At 37.8% G+C, this 20,894-nt stretch overlaps 1 protein-coding gene across 1 annotated transcript in view; it reads right to left on the bottom strand.

Annotated features, from left to right (window-relative positions):
* The window catches only part of H1-5 (H1.5 linker histone, cluster member), a 291,143-nt gene that overhangs the window by 193,769 nt on the left and 76,480 nt on the right, over positions 1 to 20,894 (bottom strand). The window lies entirely within an intron of this gene.

Genomic DNA, 20,894 nt, shown 5'->3' with positions numbered 1-20,894 from the left:
CTTTCTATAGTTTGGCCATTGTGGACATTGCTGCTATAAACATTGGGGTGCAGGTGCCCCTTTGGATCACTACATTTGTATCTTTGGGGTAAATAGTAATGCAATTGCTGGGTTGTATGGTAGCTCTATTTTCAACTTTTTGGGGAATGCCCATACTGTCTTCCAGAGTGGCTGCACCACCTTACATTCCCACCAACAGTGTAAGAGGGTTCCCCTTTCTCTACATCCTTGCAAACATCTTTCATTTCCTGACTTTTTCATTTTAGCCATTCTGACCAGTTTGAGGTGGTATCTTATTGTGGTTTTGATTGTATTTCCCTGATGCCAAGAGATGCTGAGCATTTTTTCTCATCTGTTGGCCATCTGTATGTCTTCTTTGGAGAAGTGTCTGTTCATGTCTTCTGCCCATTTATTGACTGGATTATTTGTTCTCTGGGTGTGAGTTTGACCAGTTCTTTATAGATCTTGGATACTAGCCCTTTATCTGATCTGTCATTTGCAAATATCTTCTCTCATTCAGTCAGGTGTCTTTTGGTTTTGTCAATTGTTTCTTTGGCTATGCAAAAGCTTTGCATCATGATGAAGTTCCCATAGTTCATTTTAACCTTTGTTTCCTGTGCCTTTGGAGACTTGTCTAGCAAGAAGTTGCTGTGGCCAAGGTCACTAAGGTGGCTGCCTGTGTTCTTCTCTAAAATTTTTATGGATTCTTGCCTCCCATGTAGGTCTCAAATCCATTTGAGTTTATTTTTGTGTGTGGTGTGAGGAAATGGTCTAGTTTCATTCTTCTGCATGTGATTATCCAATTTTCTCAACATCATTTATTGTCTTTTTTCTCATTGGATTGTCTTTCCTGCTTTGTCTTTTTTTTCCATTGGATATTCGTCCCTGCTTTGCCAAAGATAGTTGACTATAGAGTTGAGGGTCTATTTCTAGGTTTTTTTGTTCCATTGATCTATGTGTCTTTTTTTGTGCCAGAACCATACTGTCTTTATGATCACAGCTTTGCAATACAGCTTGAAAGTCAGGCATTATGATACTCCCATATTTAGTTTTCTTTTTCAACATTCCTCTGGCTATTTGGGGTCTTTTCTGGCTCCAAACAAATCTTAGGATTATTTGTTCCAACCTTGTGAAGAAAGGGCATGGTATTTAGATAGGGGTTGCATTGAATGTGCAAATAGCTCTGGGTAGCATAGACATTTTCACAATATTTGTTCTTCCAATCCATGTGCATGGAATATTTTTCCATTTCTTGTGTCTTCCTCAATTTCTTTCATAAGTGTTCTGTATTTTTTAGAGCACAGATCTTTTGCATCTTTGGTTAGGTGTATTCCTAGGTATCTTATGGATTTTGATGCAATTGTAAATGGGATTGACTCTTTAATTTCTCTTTCTCCAGCCTCATTGTTAGCGTATAGAAATACAATTAATTTCTGTGCATTGACTTTGCATCTTGCCACATTGCTGAATTTCTGGATGAGTTCTAGCATTTTGGGGTGGAGTCTCTGGATTCTTTAGAGAGAGTATCATGTCATCTGCAAAGAGTGAGAGTTTGACTACTTCTTTGGCAATATGAATTCTTTTTATTTCATTTATTGTCTGATTGCTGAGGCTAGGACTTTTAGTACTATGTAGAACAACAATGACGGAAGAGGACATCCCTGCTTGCTCCTGACCTTAGGGGAAAAGCTGTCAGTTTTTCCCCATTGAGAATGATATTTGCTGCAGGCTTTTCATAGATACCTTTTATAATATTGAAGTATGTTCCCTCTATCCCTACGCTATGCAGAGTTTTAGGCAAGAAAGGATGCTCTATTTTGTTAAATGCTTTTTCTTCATCAATTGAGAGGATCATATGGTTCTTATCCTTTGTTTTATTAATGTGATCTATCATGTTGATTGTTTTCTGGATGTTGAACCATCCTTGCATCCCAGGAATAAATTCCACTTGGTCATGGTGAATAATCCTTTTGGATTCCATTAACAAAGTATCTTGGTCAGTATTTTGACATCCATGTTTATCAGGGATGTTGGCCTATAATTCTCTTTTCATGGGGTTTTGTTCAGTTTTGGGGTCAAGGTAATGCTGGCCTCATAGAAATAATTTGAAAGTTTTATTTCCCTTTCTATTTTTTTTTTTAAACCACTTCAGTAGAATAAGTATTCTTTCTTCTTTTAATGTTTGATACAATTCCTCTGGAAAGCCATCTAGCCCTGGACTCTTGTTTCTTGGGAAGTTTTTGATGACAGCTTCAATTTCCTTCTTGGTTTTGATCTGTTCACATTTTCTATTTCTTCCTGTTTTAGTTTTGGTAATTTCCAGGAATGTGTCCATTCTTCCAGCTTACCTAATTTGTTGGCATATAATATGTTCTTAGAATCATTCTAATTTCCTTAGTATTGGTATGATCTCTTCTCCTTAATTCTTGATTTTATTAATTTGAGTCATTTTTCTTTTAATAAGTCTGACTAGGGGTTTATCTATTGTATTAATTCTTTCAAAGAACCAGGTCCTCATTTTGTTTACCTGTCCTACTATTCTTCTGGTCTCTATTTCATTGATTTCTGCTGTAATCTTTTTTATTTCTTTTCTCCTGATTGGTGTAGGTTTTATTCGCTGTTCTTTCTCCAGCTCCTTTAGGTGTAAGGTTAGCTTATGTATTTGAGATTTTTCTAGTTTTTTGTGGGAGGCTTGTATTGCAATGTACTTCCCTCCTAAAGACTATACTTTCAGGAATCATTTCTATAGTTGGTACTTCCCTCCTAGGACAACCTTTTCTGTAATCCAAAGGTTTTGAACAGTTGTGCTTTCATTTTTATAGTTTGCATGAGTCTTTTTAATTCTTCTCTAATTTCCTGTTTGATGTATTCATCTTTTAGTAGGATGTTTTTTCATCTCCAAGTGTTTGAGTTCCTTCCAAATTTCTTCTTGTGATTGAGGTCTTTCAAAGTATTGTGGTCTGAAAATATGCAGGGAATAATCCCAATCTTTTGGTATCAGTTGAGACCTGATTTGTGACCCAGTATGTGGTCTAATCCAGAGAAAGTTCTATGGGAAGTTGAGAAGAACATATTCCCTTGCATTAGGATGGAATGTTCTTAATATATCTATGAAGTCCATCTGGTCCAGTGTGTCATTCAAGCCCTTGTTTCTTTGTTGATCTTCTGCTTAGAAGATCTGTCTTTTGCTGAGAGTGGATTTTCTTTTAAGATTTTATTTACTTATTCATGAGAGACACAGAGAGAGAAGAGGCAGAGACACAGGCAGAGGGAGAAGCAGGCTCCATGCAGGGAGCCCAACGTGGGACTTGATCCTGGGTCTCCAGGATCGGGCCCTGGACTGAAGGTGGCACTAAACCGCTGAGCCACCCGGGTTGCCCTGAGAGTGGAGTATTGAAGTCTCCTCCTATTAACGTATTATTATCTATATGTTTCTTTACCTTGGTTATTAATTGATTGATATAATTGGCTGCTCCAACATTAAGGGCAAAAAATATTCATAATTGTAGATCTTCTTGTTGGATAAATCCTCTAAGTATGATATATAGTGCTCTTCTTCTCTCAGTGTTTGGTTCAAAATCTAATTTATCTGATATGAGGATCACTACCCCAGCTTTCTTTTGAGGTCGATTTGCATAGTAAATTGTTCTCCACCACCTCACTTTCAGTCTGAAGGTGTCTTAGTTCTAAAATGAGTCTCTTGTAGACAACATATGGTTGGGTCTTGCTTTTTTATCCAGTCTGATACCCTGTGTCTTTTGATTGGAGCATTTAGCCCATTCACTTTCAGAGTAACTATTGAAAAATATGAATTTAGTGTTACTGTATTACTTGTATGGTCCCTGTTTCTGCATATTGTCTCTGTTTCTTTGGGCTCTCTCTTTGCTTACAGGATCCTCCTTAATATTTCTTGCAGAACTGGTTTGATAGTCACATATTCTTTTAGTTTGTGTCTATCCTGGAAGTTCTTTATCTCTCCCTCCATTCTAAATGACAGCCTTGCTGGATAAAGTATTACTGGCTGCATGTTTTTCTCATTTAGTACCCTGAATATATCATGCCAACCCTTTCTATCCTGCAAAGTCTCTGTGGATAGGTCTGCTGTTAGTCTGATATTTCTTCCATTGTATGCCAGGAATCTTTTGTCTCTCACTGCTTTCAGGATTTTCTCTTTATCTCTGATATTTGCAAACTTCACTATTATATGTTTGAGTTTAACTGTTTTTGTTGACTATGGGAGGGATCCTCTCTATTTCTTGGATATGAATGCCTGTTTTCTTCCCCAGATTAGGGAGGTTCTCAGCTATGATTTGCTCAAATATACCTCCTGGTTCTCTCTCTCTCTCTTTCTCTCTCTCTCCATCCTCAGGAGTTCTAATACTATATAGCTGTTACTTTTTTTTCTTTTTTCAAACTATCACTTAATTCTCAGAGACTCCTCATGGGCTCTTAGTTGTTTTTCTCTTTTCTTCAGCTTCTTTCCTTTCCATCAGCTTGTCTTCTGTCTCACTTATTCTTTCTCTCTTCTGTCTCATTTACCCTACTTGTTAGAGCATTCAGTTTAGACTGTATCTCAGAGTATTTTTAATTTTGGCCTGATTAGATCTCATTTCTGCAGGAAGAGATTCTCTAGAGTCTTTTATGTTTTTTTTCAAGCCGAACTAGTAACTTTTTAATTGTAGTCCTGAATTCCAACATTTTACTTAAATCCATTTCCATTAGATCTGTGGTAGAGTGTTACCTCTGTTTCTTCTTTTGTGTTGAATTTGTCCTTCTAGTCATTTTGTTGAGTGCAAAATGGCTGTATGAGTGAGCAGAGTCAAAAATATCAAACATGACCATGCAAAATACACACTAGAAAAATTCCAGAGATGTCAGAAACCAGAAAATAAAAGAAAAAAAAGGAAAACAAATTTAAAAAATAGAAACAAAAAAAGGGGGGGGGGCAATGGGATAGGAGAGAGAATATAATCTCAAAGACTGGACAAAACAGGGTGATCCATTTGGTTCTGAGTGTATTTTGGGCTGTGTGTTAGAAGATACCAAATTCCAAAATTATAAAATAGCAAAATTTACATATATACAAAAATAAAATTCAGTACAGTGAAAGGAAGCCATAACTGAAGAATGTATCTAATACATGTAATTGTAAAAAAATGAAAGTTAAGAAAAAACTTAAAAATGAGGAGTTGATAAAATAAACTAGTTGGTATGGGAATAAAGAACTCTGCTAGTTGATATGATATTGGAATTTTTTTAAGATTTTATTTATTTATTCATGAGAAGCACAGAGAGAGGGGGGGTGGGGGGGAGAGAGGCAGAGACACAGGCAGAGGGAGAAGCAGGCTCCATGCAGGGAACCTGAGTGGGACTCGATCCCAGGACTCCATCCCAGGACTCCAGTAACACGCCCCGAGCCAAAGACAGATGCCTAACCACTGAGCCACCCAGGGATCCCCGATATTGGAATATTTTAACCTGAAAGATAAATCGTAAGAGAGAAAACTTGGGTTCTATATACTATTTACTCTCAGTCCTGGAGTTATGCAGTCCTGTTTGGTAAGTAAACTTGCAGTCCCCCTGTTATTCCAGCTGATCTGGAGAAGGGGACTGCTGTGCTGATTCTTGTATGTCTCTGCCTGGGGGGAATTGTACCGCCCCTTGCCAGGGGGCAGGGTTCAGTGTAAGCTGTTTGCTGTGTGAGGTCTTTGTTTCCTGAAGGCTTTCTGCACCTCTTTTGAGGGGGGGGGGGGAGGAATGGCTGTGATGGCTGTGCCCAGATCTCAATCCCCAGAGCTGAGAGATGGTGGTATTTGCCAAACTCTGCAGACTCCTATGGTACATGCCCACTCAGAACCCTCCAGGGGCAGGCGAGGAGGACACTGATTTGTGTAATTTGTAGGATTTTGACAGGAAGAGCCTTTGCCTGCTGGTCCACCCACTTCACCCTTCCTGGAGGAGGCAGAGCATTGCCCCATTTGTGTCCCTTACAGAACCCTGGCGCAGAGAGTGGTCGCCTGGTGGAGTGCCCACCTGCTCATCTTTCCCAGAGAAAGGTGGAAATTTACTCCATTCTAGTCCTTTGTAGGGACCCACCACAGAGAGTGGTCACCAGATCCTGCTGAGGTTTGTGGTTTATAGCATGACAAACTGAGCCTCCTTCCAGGCTCACTGACCTAAACCTGTTTCCCTTGCTCCAATGCTTGGGAACTTTGGGGGCTCAGGCGCCCCTCTTCTTTCTATGCCTCTGGGAATATTGAGACCACACCACCACCCCACCCTCTTGGGATTTTGCCCTGCTTCATCATTGAGCATTCAGGCAGGGAGGTCTCTCATAGGAGCAGATTTCTAAAGGTCCCAATTTTGAATTCAGGGCTATATCATTTTCCTGCAGCCAGCTTACAAATGCTCCCTCTCCCTGCTGTTTATCTTCTGATATATCCCCCTCTATTTCTCTTCTCCACACTCCTACCTTGCAAAAAGTGGTCATTTTTCTATTTGTAGAGTTCCAGCCTTTTTTCTTTAAATCTCAGGTTGAATTCATATGTGTTCAGGATGGCTTGACAGTTATTGAGACAAATTTAGGGGGCCAGATGAAACCAGAACCTCTACTCTTCTGCCATCTTGCCTCTCTTCCCCTTCATGAATTTTTAAAATTCTTAATTTCCTGGTTGATCCATTCATTCTTTAGTAGGATGCTCTTTAGCTTCCATGTATTTGAGTTCTTTCCAAATTTCCTCCTGTGACTGAGTTCAAGTTTCAATACATTGTAGTCTCAAAATAGGCAGGGAATGATCCTAATCTTTGATGCTGGTTGAGACCTGTTTTGTGACCGAGTATATGATCTATTTTGGAGACTGTTCCATGTGCACTTGAGAAAAATGTGTATTCTATTGCTTTAGGATGGAATATCTGAATATATCTATGAAGTCCATCTGGTCCAATGTGTCATGCAAAGCCCTTGCTTCCTTGTTGATCTGCTGCTTAGATAACCTGTCCATTGCAGTGAGTGGGATGTTAAAGTCCCCTACCATTATTGTATTATTATCAATGCATTTCTTTAATTTGGTTATTGGTTGGTTTATAGAATTGGCTGTTCCCAAGTTAGGAGCATAAATATTTACAGTTGTTAGATCTTCCCATTGGACAGACCCTTTAATTATGATATAGTGTCCTTCCTCATATCTTACTACAGTCATGGTTTAAAATCTAATTTATCTGACATGAGGATTGTTACTCCAGTTTTCTTTTGAGGTCAATTTGCATGGTAAATTGTTCTCCACCCCCTCATTTTCAGTCTGCAGGTGACTTAGGTCTAAAATAAGTCTCTTATAGACAGCATATGGTTGGGTCTTGCTTTTATATTCAGTCTCATACTCCCTGTCTTTTGATCAGGCATTTAGCCCACTTGCATTCAGAGTAACTATTGAAAAATATGAACTTAGTGCCATTGTATTACCTGTAAAGTCACTGTTTCTGTAAATTGTCTCCATTCTTTTCTGGTCTATGTTAGTTTTGGGGTCTTTTTTCTTTTAAAGTTCCACTTCAATATTTCTTGCAGGGCTGCTTTAGTGATCACAAATTCTTTTCATTTCTGTTTGTCCTGGAAGCTTTTCATCTCTCCTTCTATTTTGAATGACATCCTAGCTGGATAAAGTGTTTTTAACTGCATATTTTTTTCTCATTTAACACCCTGAATATATCACGCCAGTCTTTTCTGGCCTGCCAGATCTCTGCAGATAGGTCTGCTGCTAGTCTACTGTTTCTACCTTTGTAGGTTATGGGCCTCTTCCCACCCCTCCACCTCCCCCACCCCCTAGCTGCTTTCACAATTTTCTCTTTGAGATTCGCAAGTTTCACTATTATATGTCAAGGTGTTGACCTATTTTTATTGATTTTGAGGGAGGTTTTCTGTGCCTCCTATACTTGGATGCCTGATTCCTTCCCTACATTAGAGAAGTTCTCTGCTATAATTTGCTCTGATATACTTTCTGCCCCCTTCTTTACTTTTCTTCTGGAATTCTAATTACTTTAATATTGTTTCACTTTATGAGATCACTTATCTCTCAAATTCTCCTCTTCATGATTCAGTAGTTATCTCTCTTCTTCTCAGCTTCTTTAACCTCCATAATTTTGTCTTCTATATCACTAATTCCCTCTTCTGTATCATTTATCCTAGCAGTTAGAGCCTCCATTTTTTTTGCATCTCATTAATAGCCTTTCTTATGTTTACTTGACTAGATTTTAGTTCCTTTATTTCTCCAGAAAGGGATTCCGAGTGTCTTCTATGCTTTTTTTTCAAGCCCAGCTAGTATCTTTATAATTATTATTCTGAACTCTAGTTCTGACATCTTACTTATATCCATACAAATTAGATCCCTTGTAGTCAGATCGACTCTTGTTCATTTTTTAAGGTTTTTTCATCTTGTCATTATTGCAGAAGGAGGTTACTTTTCTATTTGTAGAGTTGCATCTATTTTCTTAGATCTCCAGTTGAGTTCACAAGTGTTCAGAATAAGTTAATAGCTATCTATCTGAATTCCTGGCACCAGACAAAACTAAGTCTCCTACTCCTCCACCATCTTGGGCTATCAATACTGTTCACATTTAATTGTATAAAATTTACCCCTTATTTGTGTAAAACTCAAAACCAGGCACAAAGAACCTGTGGTATTGGGAGTCAGAATAGTGGAATCACAAGGGATTTTTTTTATTAGAAGGAGAAATGAGGGAGGGAAACTCTGGGGTTCTGCTTATATTCGATTCTGGGTCTGGTCACTGTTTATGGAAGGTATACAATACTGGAAAATTCATCAAACTTGACACTGACTCTAGTTCCACTCTCTGTATGTTGTATGTCAAATCATTTACTTTTAAAACATTTGAAATAAACTAGATATTAATATATATTATGATACTAAACACTCACAGTAAGATTTGTGTTCCTTTCACACTCGATCTTGCTTTCTATTCCAAATGATCCATCTGATTTCTTTCCAATGTGCTGAACTAATAGAATCGAAACTGTTTGATATCCATAATATTTAACCAATGAGAATGAACTTTACCTGGCTTTCCTTTGAAAACCTCAAAGATCATTTGTTCAGTGAGTTCTGGTCTCTTCTTCCTTCCAGGTTGATTCGCTATTGTTTTTCTGATCTCATTTATTTCCATTCTGATCATTGTTCTTTCCTTCCTTCTGATAACTTGAAGCTTTTTTTTTTTTTAACTAGTTCCTACAGGAGTGAAGGTAGGTTATTTATTTGAGAATTTTTTCCTAATTTGGGTTTTATTGTGGTATACTTTCCCCTGAGATTGCAGTATCCCATAAATTTTAGTACTTGGTGTTGTATACACAATTTTTAAAGATATTTTGATTTCTCTTTGATGTTCTTTGATCCACTGGTTTTGGGGTGGAGGATTTTATTTAATTTTCATGTATTTGGAAGTTTTTCAGCTTTTGTTTTGTTATGCTTCTTCATCTTGTATCACTGTGTTCACAAAAAGATGAGTTCAATCTTCTTAAATTTGCTAAGACTTGGGACGCCTGGGGAAGCCGAGGTGGCTCAGGGGTTTAGCGCCTCCTTCAGTTCAGGGCCTGATCCTGGAGACCCAGGATCGAGTCCCACGTCAGGCTCCCTGCATGGAGCCTGCTTCTCCGTGTCTCTGCCTCTCTCTCTCTCTCTCTCTCTCTCTCTCTCTCTCTGTCTCTCATGAATAAAAAAAAAAAAAAAAAAGACTTGAGACGCCTGAGTGGCTCAGTGGTTGAGCATCTGCCTTCTGCTCAGGGTGTGACCCCGGGTTGGGGGATCAAGTTCCACATTAGGCCCCCTGCAGGAGCCTGCTTCTCTCTCTGCCTGTGTCTCTGCCTCTCTCTCTCTCTCTAATGAATAAATAAATAAATCTTTAAAAAACATTTGCTAAGACTTGTTTTGTAAATTATCTTGTGATCTATCCCAGATAATGTGCTTGGCAAGAATGTGTATCCTGCTGCTGTTGGATGAAATGATCTACATATCTTTATTAAATTTTTTAGTCTAAAGTATGACTCAAATCCAGTATTTTCCTATTGATTTTGTCAGAATGATTTATCCACTGTTAATATGAGAATATTGAAGTTGCTATGATTATTATATTGTTTGTCTGTTCCCCCTTCATATCTGTTAGCATTTGCTTAATAAGTTTATGTGATTGAATCTTGAGTTCTAAATATTTACCAGTTATATCTTCTTGATTAATTGACCCCTTTATATAATGATGTATTTTTTCTCTTATTATCATTTTTGTTTTAAGATCTATTTTGTCTAATTTATGTTTAGCTACCCCTCCACTCTCAAACATTTACCAAAAAAATCAGCACCAATTCTTCTTAAATCCTTCAAAAAATTAAGAAGAAGGACATTCCAAACTCATTTTACAAGATTATCATTATCCTGACACTAAACACTGATAAATACTACAAAGAAAAAAAGAATAAATGAAATCTATAGACTTATATCCCCGGTGAATATAGATGCAAAATTTCTCAGCAAAGTATCAGCAAACCAAATTCAAAAACACATTAAAAGGTTCACACACCATGATCAAAAGGAATATATAGCAGGGATACAGGAAGAGACAAGTACACAAATCAGCATATATGATACACCACACAGTAGAATGAAAGATAAAAGTCATACAATTATCTCAATAGATGCAGAAGGGCAGTTAACAAAATATGACATCTTTTTATGGTAAACATACTCAACAACATAGATGTAGAAGGAATGTACCTCAATATAATAGAGGCCATATATGAGAAACCCATGGCTAACATTCAATGACAAAATGTTGAAAGCTTTTCTTCTAAGATTAGAAACAAGACAATGATGCATGCCTTCACTACTCATACAGAACACAGAACTGCAAGTCCCAGCCAGAGTAATGAGGTAAGAAAAGAAATAAATGGCATCCAAACATTAAAAAAAAAAGAAGTATAATTGTCTTTGCTTAGAAATTATATATATGATTATTTATCCTAGGTGCCACCAAAATCTATTAGAAGCCATCAACAAAGTAAAATTACAAAACAGAAAATCAACATAAAGAAATTAGTTGCCTTTCTATACCATAAGAAAAAACATGTGAAAAGACTTTTTAAATCCCATCCACAATAGCATCAAAACCAAAACACTTAAGAATAAATTGAACAAAGGAGCCAAATGTTCACTATACTTTAAACTATAATGTATTTATGAAAGAATTTGAAGAATTAAGATATCTTATTTTCATGAGTCAAAAGAGTTAATTCTGCTAAGATGTCCACACCACTCAACCATTGATTCAATGCAATCACTATCAAATTTGAGTATTATTTTTTACAGATAGAAAAAAAAGCAATCCTAAAATCTATATGTATGGACAAAAGTCTCCAATTATAAAAGTCAATCTGACAAAGAAGAACAAAGCCTGAGGCATCCCACTTCCTGATTCAAGCTACATTATAAAGAAGTAATCAAAACAATATACTACTGGCTGAAGACACACACACCAAAGGAATTGAATGAAGAGCCCAAACATAAACCCACCCATATACAGACAACTAATATTTGACAAGAGTTCAGAATATTCATGGGGAAACACAGTCTTTTTAATAAATAGTCCCAAGAAAACTGGGTAAGTACATGCAGGGAAGTGAAATTGGAGTTATTACACATCTCACAAAAAATAACTTGAAATGGATTGAGTTGTAAATATAAGACCTGAAACTTTACAACTCCTAGAAAGCAACAGAGAGGAAAAGATTCATGACATTGGACACGTTGAACAGCTACCTACCAAATGAGGGTGGTCTAAGCATTATCCTATCTACTAATACAGCCTAGTCTTTATAATCCAAATTTTAATCCAAAGCCAGAATATGTCACCAAACGCACCAGCAACAAAAGCAAAAAATTAAGAAGTGGGACTACATTGAACAAAAAGCTTCTGTACAGCAAAAGCAGCAATCAACAAAATGAAAGATCAACCTATAGAATGTAAGAAAATACACATTTTCTACCTGATAAGGGGCTAATATCCAAAATATATAAGGAATTCATGCAATGCAGGAGCAGAAAAACCAATAATTCCATTGTTTTCAAAAGGACAGAGGAACTGAATAGATATTTTCACAGAGAAGACATACAAAGGGCCAATAGATATATGAAAGGTATTTGACATCACTAGTCATCAGGAAAATGCAAACCAAAACCACAATCAGATATCACCTCCCACCTGTTAGACTGGCTATCATCAAAATGACAAAAGATAACAAGAGTCGGTGAGGGGACACTGACTGTGGAATGTAAACTGGTATAGCCTCTATGGAAAGCATTATGGAGGTTTCTCAAAAAATTAATGATAGAACTACTACTTGGATACCCAGCAACCAACTTCTAGGCACACATCCAAAGGAAATGAAATCAGGATATTGAAGAGATATATACCCTCCCATATTCACTGCAGCATTGTTCACAATAGCCAAGATATGGAAATGACCTAAGTATCCAAACAGATGAATGGATAAAGAGGATGTGGCATACATATCTAAAGGAATATTATTCAGCCAGGAGAAGAAAGGAAATCCCGCCTTTTAGGACAACATGAATGGACCTTGAGGACATTATGCTAGGTGAAATAAGTCAGAAGAGAAAGACAAATACTATGTGATCTCATGTAACTGTGGAGTCCAGAAAACCTGAACCTGTAGATACAGACAGTAGAATGGTGATTACCAGGGACTAAGGAGTAGGAGAAGTGGGAGATGTAGGGCAAAAGGCACCAACTACCAGTCATAAAATTATAGGTCCTGAAGACCTAATGTATAGTATGGTAGTTATAGTTCATATTATAATATTACAGACTTGAAAGTTGCTAAGGAAGCAGATCTTAAATGTTCTCACCACAAAGAAGAAATGGTAATTATGTCACATGATTGAGGTGTTGGCTGACGCTACAATGGCAATCGTTTCATTATGCATATATTCATATTTGTACTCCTACAACTTGCTCAATGTTATATGTCAATTACATCTCAGTATATCTGGCAAAAATAAATAAAAACTAAAGATATCATTCATTTCTTTCATCCCACTATTCTTCCTCTCCTGAGACCATATTTTTACTGCTGTTTAATACAAAATTCTCTTTACAAACTTACTAAATGAGAATGTTGTAGGAATGCCCTATATATAAACACAGCCCACTCTTTCTGATCCAAATTTCAATCCAGAGAATGAAAGAATAGCATTTCCAAACTTTAAAGAAATAGCATTTCTTCAACATACGTGTATCTACTATGACAGCAAAAGGGTTATAGTTTGTTTTATTCAACTCTTTAGTGATGTAAGATTCTACCAAGAGCAGATACCTCCACCACCTCCTGGTTAAGAGTTTGTTTTTTTCTATTCAATGTGACCTGCAGAAATAAACTGTTACCATACACACTTGGGTATACTTGTACACATTTCAAAAATTTTGAAATCATTTATAATTTATAATCACATCATTTATAATTCTGTCACTTCAAAGTAGGATAAGCTAAAGGAAACATTTTCTTCTACTATTCATCTTCATAAATGGGATAAGAAGTCTGAAGAACTATGAGAGATTGCAGGAGGAGTACATTATTTGTGCATGTGCATATCTTATATATGTGTAATATTATACTACTATATATGTTACTTCAATCTAAATGCAAGCCAAAATGACATGTTCTGTAGAATTTGAGAAACATTTTTCAGTATAAAATGGTCTTTCCCAAAAAAAGCAGTGAATCAAGAGAGAGTTTGAATTCATGCTAAAATGACAGATTATAGCCATATTTCCTTTAAATACATTAAAACAAAAAAATAATAAATAAATAAATTTAAAAAATAAATAAATACATTAAAACAGAGTTCTCATTTCCATAGATAAATTAATAAAGAAGTTTTCCAAAATCTTGCAAAACTGTTTCACTGTTTATAAATACTTGAAAAAGGAATTTAAAAATACATATAAAGCACTATTTGCAATCTGCCACCACAAAATCAGGGGAGCTCCTGAGCAAGGCTTTGACAACTGAACATGGCATCCTATAGATCACAAGGATCCAAAATAACTCAATCATTAGAAATGTCCAGGATGCTCCACTGAGACTAAAGAAATAGATACAATACTGAACAATTTCACTCTCAAAAAGAGATTAAATATGTCCTCAGAAATGGTTGACTAATCACAAGAATCTTTATACTTCTTAAAGATCAGAGATTTCATTCAGTTCAAATGGTTAAAATAAATCCATACAACAATGGAAATCAATACAATTAAATTTTTTTAACAGAGCAAGTATAGGTGCCCAGGGCAAATCCCAAAATGTTCAGCATGATGCAGAGGGTCTGGAGAGAACGCAGGAAACCTACATTATACACACTGCAGATATGCTAATAAATGACAGTCCTAGAGCCAGAACAGGGCTATGAAGGTAGGAACACATAAATCGAGAATCCCCCAAGCCTCTTTCTGCTGACTTGTACCACACAAGTTAGTGCTCACATTCCATTGCAGTGAAGGGAACTCCAAAGCTGTGTTTGAAGGGTCAGAGGCCTCCTGCTCTTGCTATTTGGTATCCTTTGCTAATTGGTAATAAGTCTTCTGCTGGTTAAGAATTGTGTTTCAGGGGCATCTGGGTGGCTCAGTCAGTTAAATGTCTGCCTTTGGCTCAGGTCATGATCCCACAGTCCTGGGATTAAGTCTCACATTGGGCTTCCTGCTCAGGGGGGCGTCTGCTTCTCCCTCTCCCTCTGCTCCTTCCTGTGCTTTCTCTCTCTCTCTCTCTCTCTCTCTCTCTCTCTCTCTCTCAAATAAATAAAAATCTTTAAAACAAACAAACAAGAAAAGAACTGTGTTTCACATGAATGACTGACATTTTGGGGTCTACATCACTCACTACCTGAGCTGATGATGTGCCCCCTATGTTCTTCAGAAAGCAAAAAAGCTGGAAGAATCCATGAATTGCTCTAGAGCATAATGGTCGTCATGACCTGCAGGTGCTAAAGATGGAATAAAATAATTTAGCCAAGTCTTGGGTACAACTCCTACAGCCATGCAGAGTTATTGGTGAAAATTTAAAAGGAAATGATCCAAATAATATTGGTGACAATTTACACAACTATGGAGTCTGTTACAAAGCATTGAGAACGTGTGAAACAGATTCTTAACATTAGAAAAATGTTACAGAACAATTCTGAACTTGCGTTTGGTGATTTCTTTCAGCATGGATTCCACAGATTTTTAGTAGTCATAATTTATTGCCATATAACACAAACATGCAAATGCCATTCAAACATTCACTTAAAGGAAATAAATCTGTTTCACCCCAGGGCTCTGTATATCTGTAAAAGTAGAGAAGTAGTTGCTCACCCAGAACAATAGGTTGTAACTTCATGAGACCTTGAGGGTTTTTGCATCAAAGACAGTTCATTTGAGGGATTTTGGGGTAACCATTTGGATATAACTGTTAGGATGTGGTTGAAACATAATGGACAGCCCTGGTGGCGCAGTGGTTTGGCGCCGCCTGCAGCCTGGGGTGTGATCCTGGAGACCTGGGATCGAGTCCCACATCAGGCTCCCTGCATGAAGCCTGCTCCTCCCTCTCCCTCTGCCTGTATCTCTGCCTCTCTCTCTGTGTCTATGAATAAATAAATAAATAAATAAATAAATAAATAAATAAATCTTAAAAAAAAAAAAAAGAAACATAATGGACAGTGGAGGGGCGCCTGCATGGCTCAGTAAGTTAAATATCCAACTCTTGATTTCAATCAGATCATAGCTCATGATCTTGATTTCACAAGATCGAGCCCTACATCGGGCTTCATGCTCAGTGCAGAGTCTCCCTATCCTGCCTGGTCTCTCTCTCTCTCTCTCTCTCTCTCTAATTAATTAATTAATTAATTAAATCTTTAAAACAAACAAACAAAAAAGAAATACAATGGAGAATGTAAATTTGTCACCATTGGATATAAACCGTATTACAAAACTGTTTTCCTACTGGTTTACGTGAAGCATCACTATGGTATCAAGATATATCCCAGGTGTTGATCTCAAGTGAGAATACTGTGATGTTGTCAGTGACACAGGTAGAACCTGACCATGTGCATGATCTCTCCTGGTTGTCATTTCCAGCCTCCAAATGCTGTCTCTGTAGCAAGATCATTTGTCATGAGCATGACCATCTCAGGGGTTCAAGGCACTAGAGGATGCTGGTTAGTTGTCCAAATAGGGAAGAGTACAGTTGTTATGGGTATGAGTGTGGTCCAAGACACAAATACATTTACCTACACTGGGCTATATGTTGGGAAAACCTACCAAAATCATAAACATTTCTATGATGATAGCATTGCCAAAGGTCCAACCTCTACGGGAAAATACACTGTCTGTGGCAATACATAAATACAAAAACCCAGATCCATAACCCAAAACATATTTATGTGCAAACTGAGCTTCAGGTAAGATCTAAGGGCTCAAATGTCAGATTTAATTGTTTTGAGATGTTTATATTTGTTTATATTAATTCAGAATTCAGTAACAGTTCATACTAAGATATTTGTAAAGTTTAGACATATTTAGATGCTTAGTAATTAATATACATTTGATTTTTTTTCCTTAAATTTTCACTGGTGCATCTGGTAAGCTCCACAGAACATGGGATTTCCTGGGAATAAGAGGTTATTTCCCATATTTTTATAATATGTTCCTGAATTCAAATTGTATGGGGCCCTTGGCAGTTGTGAGACACAAAAGCATTGATCAGATCATACTCGGATCAAAGAATTTGTAAAAGGACATGAAAACAGTATCTAAATGTATCTTATGCTTGAAACTCTTGCTGTATTATGTAGGTAGAATGGGTATAATATTAAATAGGATCTGAGTCATGTACTGTTCAGATATGATAGTCTTCAAATGTCATTTTTAACCAACACCATGGCTCACAAGCTAAATAAACAATTTGCATACCTCACGTTGGCACTTCTGTGACTATGCACAAAATTACAGGTAAGCACCTGTAGTTATCATCTCATGCTCCCATTATCACTGGCAGGTATGCACCATGCCCTCCACCTTCTATAATATGAATGCTACCTAAAACCACTGTCACACTGGTGACATCACACTAGGGCCTAATACCTGAATGGCTTTTCCAAGATTGATGTTAGCAGGTGTTTCCTTAAAGTAAAAGTAGGTTTTTCCAACCTGCTTCTGGGAAAAAGCTGCAATACATCAACCTATGGACCTTGTCATAGAGCCATGATCAAAATGCAAGAACATTTGATATGCCTCCAACAATTGCTTGAAAATGCTAAAATGTTACTATTTCTTATACTGTTTTGTGGTTCGTATTCTTACCTGACTTTATGGTATGTGCCTAAATGTCTCCTTGCAAGTAAAAATGGAAGTGTTCCCAAATGGGGGGGGGGGGATAAAGAAAACCTGTGGTTCTTTTAAAAATAATAATATGATGCAGGTGCTCTAGGAATACTAAGGCAGCATCTCTGGAGGATGCATGCATCCATGGACTTATATTTTCAGCACTCGCTTGCATAAAAGGATCGGTTCAGAAAATTCCCTTGAGAGCTCTCAAGAGCCACACTCTGTGGCCCGAGGGCCTCCAGGGGGCCTGCAGGTCAAGAAGCGGTCAACAGGCTGAGCGACTCCCCCCCCTGGGCACTTGTGGCCTTCTTTTGGTCCAGGACGGGATGCATTGGCTTAGCCTATTGGTGGGGGTTGTGAACTGGCATCCTACCCTCTGCATAATCTACTTGCGCCTCATATGGTAGGACAAGTCCATCAGTTATATCAACAAATGGCCCAATAGCTTCTGGAGACAGTTCAATTTTTCAATCCTTTCTTTTCCTCCGGGAACAGCTGACTTTGGCACTGGGTTCTCTGTCTGAATTCCTACTCTATAGCTCTGGGAGCAGCATCCTACTTCCCTTCATCCCCTACCCACTAATGAAAAGAATTACATATTGACCTCAATTAGCCTTGAGGTTGACTTTTAATTGGGGGGCATTACTGGATGGTCAGCTACCAAGGGCTCCTGTGATCCATCTCTTTGCCTGCCTCTTTATTTTCTGGAATTATGTGGAGTCTGATATATGATACTATCTACGCCCACTGGGACAAAAGAGATGATGCTCTGATTGGTCCCTGGTCCAGGGTGCTGCAGTTCCAGGAAAATACCAAGCGGTGGCTCACTGGCTCTGATATGGTAATGCTGGGGGCACTGAGCCTGGTGGGAGTGAAAGGTGGTCAAACCACACCTACTCCACTGCTCAGGAGCCCATCTAGCACACTAGATTTACACTCTAGACATTCACAGACCTAAGGATTTTTGGATAAATTTACCTCCAATCCAACACTAGGACTAATAGTTTTGTTAGGGATTGTCCTGGGGAATTTCTAGAAAGAAAAGAAGATGGATAAAGCAAAGAAAAGTGTAGACAGTAGAATAGGAAATTAGGGAATGAAGTTGATCTAGGAATCTTAACAACAAACTTTTACAAAACACTAGGGTCTCGTTGCTACAAATTAGATTTGAATAAGCCATCTTGTAATATTTTAAATAATTAACCACCACAAAATGAGGACGTAGACCATATTTGCCTGGACTTAGTTCAAAAATTTACTAGCAAAATCCTTCCCCTTTCTCAGCAAACAGGAGCACTAGGATTTGAGTGACCTTCACTTTTAAGTTGATGCATTCTTCAGCTCATTATAATTCGCATCTGCACTTATGAGAATGGTATGAGTTTGGGCACTGTAAAAGACACCTGACGTGTAGAGGCACCTCGTTGGTTCACTTGGTAGAGCATCTGAATCTTGATCCCAGTTTGTGAGTTTGAGCCCCACCTTGGGTGTGGAGACTACTTTAAAAAAAATAAAAATAAATAAAAGACACCTGATTTGTATCTCAGCTAAAGGAGTGAATTTGGGAAAACAGAACATTTTAGGGAAAGATAAAAGCTGCTGTAGGGCAAAAAAAGGAAATTTCCTTGAGAATTTTCAGGAGAAATTTTCCATGACACATGCAGGACACAAACATATTAAAAACTTTGGCATTCAAAGTCTCCCATCAAAGGGTCTTTCCCACCCAGTCATCTGGAGTTAAGACTCGCCAAAGCACCTTCTTCATTGCTCCAGTCACATCCTTGTTCCTCAGTGTATATATGACAGGATTGACCATGGGGGTGATGATGGTGTAGAAGAGAGAAATGAACTTGCCCTGATCCTGGGAATAGTTGTTGCTGGGCTGGAGGTAAGCGTAGATGGCTGTACCATAGAACAGGGAGACCACTGTGAGGTGGGACCCACATGTCCCAAATGCTTTCCTTTGCCCTGCAGATGATTTTATTCTAAAGATTGCCCTGACAATCCAACCATAGGAGAAGGTGATTAATGTCACAGGTATGAGGAGAATGATCACACTGACAAAGAAGATCTCAGACTCATATATAGTGGTGTCAACGCAGGCAAGATTGAGCAGTGGGGGGATCTCACAAAAGAAATGATCTATTTTATTTCTCCCACAAAGTGGTACAAGGAAGATGAGCACTGTCTGCAATGAGGAGTTGGCAAAACCAATGAACCATGATGCAGAAGCCATCAGGACACAGAGACGGGAATGCATGATCACTGTGTAGTGCAGGGGCCTGCAGACAGCTGCAAAGCGGTCAAATGCCATGACCCCTAGGAGAATGCATTCTGTGGATCCCAGCCCTAGGGATATGAAGAGCTGAACTACACAGCCACCAAAGGAGATAGACTTGTCTGCTCTCCTGAGATGAACCAGGAGCTGAGGGACAGTGCTGGTCGTGTAACACAAGTCCAGAAAGCTTAGGTTGGAGAGGAAAAAGTACATGGGAGTCTGAAGAAGTGGGTCCAGGTGGGACAAGGCAATGATGGTTGTGTTTCCCAGCAGAGTAAACATATAGAAGATCAGAAGAACCACAAAGAGGACTAGCTCCAGTTGAGGCCGCTCAGAGAAACCCAGCAGGATAAACCCAGTGAAAGAACTACCATTGTTCTGTTCCATCCTCTGGTAGCACATGTTTCCTGTCAGGACCAAGCATTTAGCAATTTTTAAAAGAAATCTTAAAAAAAAAAAAAAAAGACAGTTGGCAGGGGATGGATCTATCATGTTATAAGACATGGCCATGGGATTTTATCAGTAACTATTTCAATAAATTATTGAAACTGACGTAGCTTATACCAATACAGTTCCACATTATCACAAAAAGTATACCACTGATATTTAATGTAAGAAAAATGAAATATGGGCCTTGTGTTTGTATTAGTCATAAGTACAAAAGGTCTTTCAGTCTGAGCTTAATAAGACTTAAAGTAGTGTAAGTATTTACATACATTTTAGAGAGAAATGGTGATGAGGGAAAAAGAGGGAGAGCAATAAGAATGAATCCGAAAGGGATGCAGACAAAGGGAGAGAAGTAATTGTAAATATGTATCTCATGATTCTACACAACTAAATTTGACACACCTCACACAGAATAGAATAGAATACAACATAAACTTGAAAATGCATTCAGAGATTGGAATTTATGACTTAGAATGTACTTATACAAAGAATTCAATTACATTCAAAATATCACTACTAGTTCTTCATATAAAAATCTAGCATAATTGACTCTAGCTAGTAAGTATATTTATGAAAGCTGCACTGTTAGGTTTTTGGTGGGTTTTTCTGGTATGGTAGCAAAACAATAAATAATCACAGAGAATCAAAAACATCACCATCCAATTATAGTGCTTAACTTTTCCCTAAAGATGCTTAAAATTACCATACTAATTTAACAGAAACTCCAAAAATTCAT

Source organism: Vulpes vulpes, chromosome 12, assembly GCF_048418805.1.
Source record: "Vulpes vulpes isolate BD-2025 chromosome 12, VulVul3, whole genome shotgun sequence".
In the NCBI taxonomy this organism is placed as follows: Eukaryota; Metazoa; Chordata; class Mammalia; order Carnivora; family Canidae; genus Vulpes; species Vulpes vulpes.
Note: the sequence above shows the minus strand (reverse complement) of the source record. Positions and strands in the feature narration are given on the sequence as shown.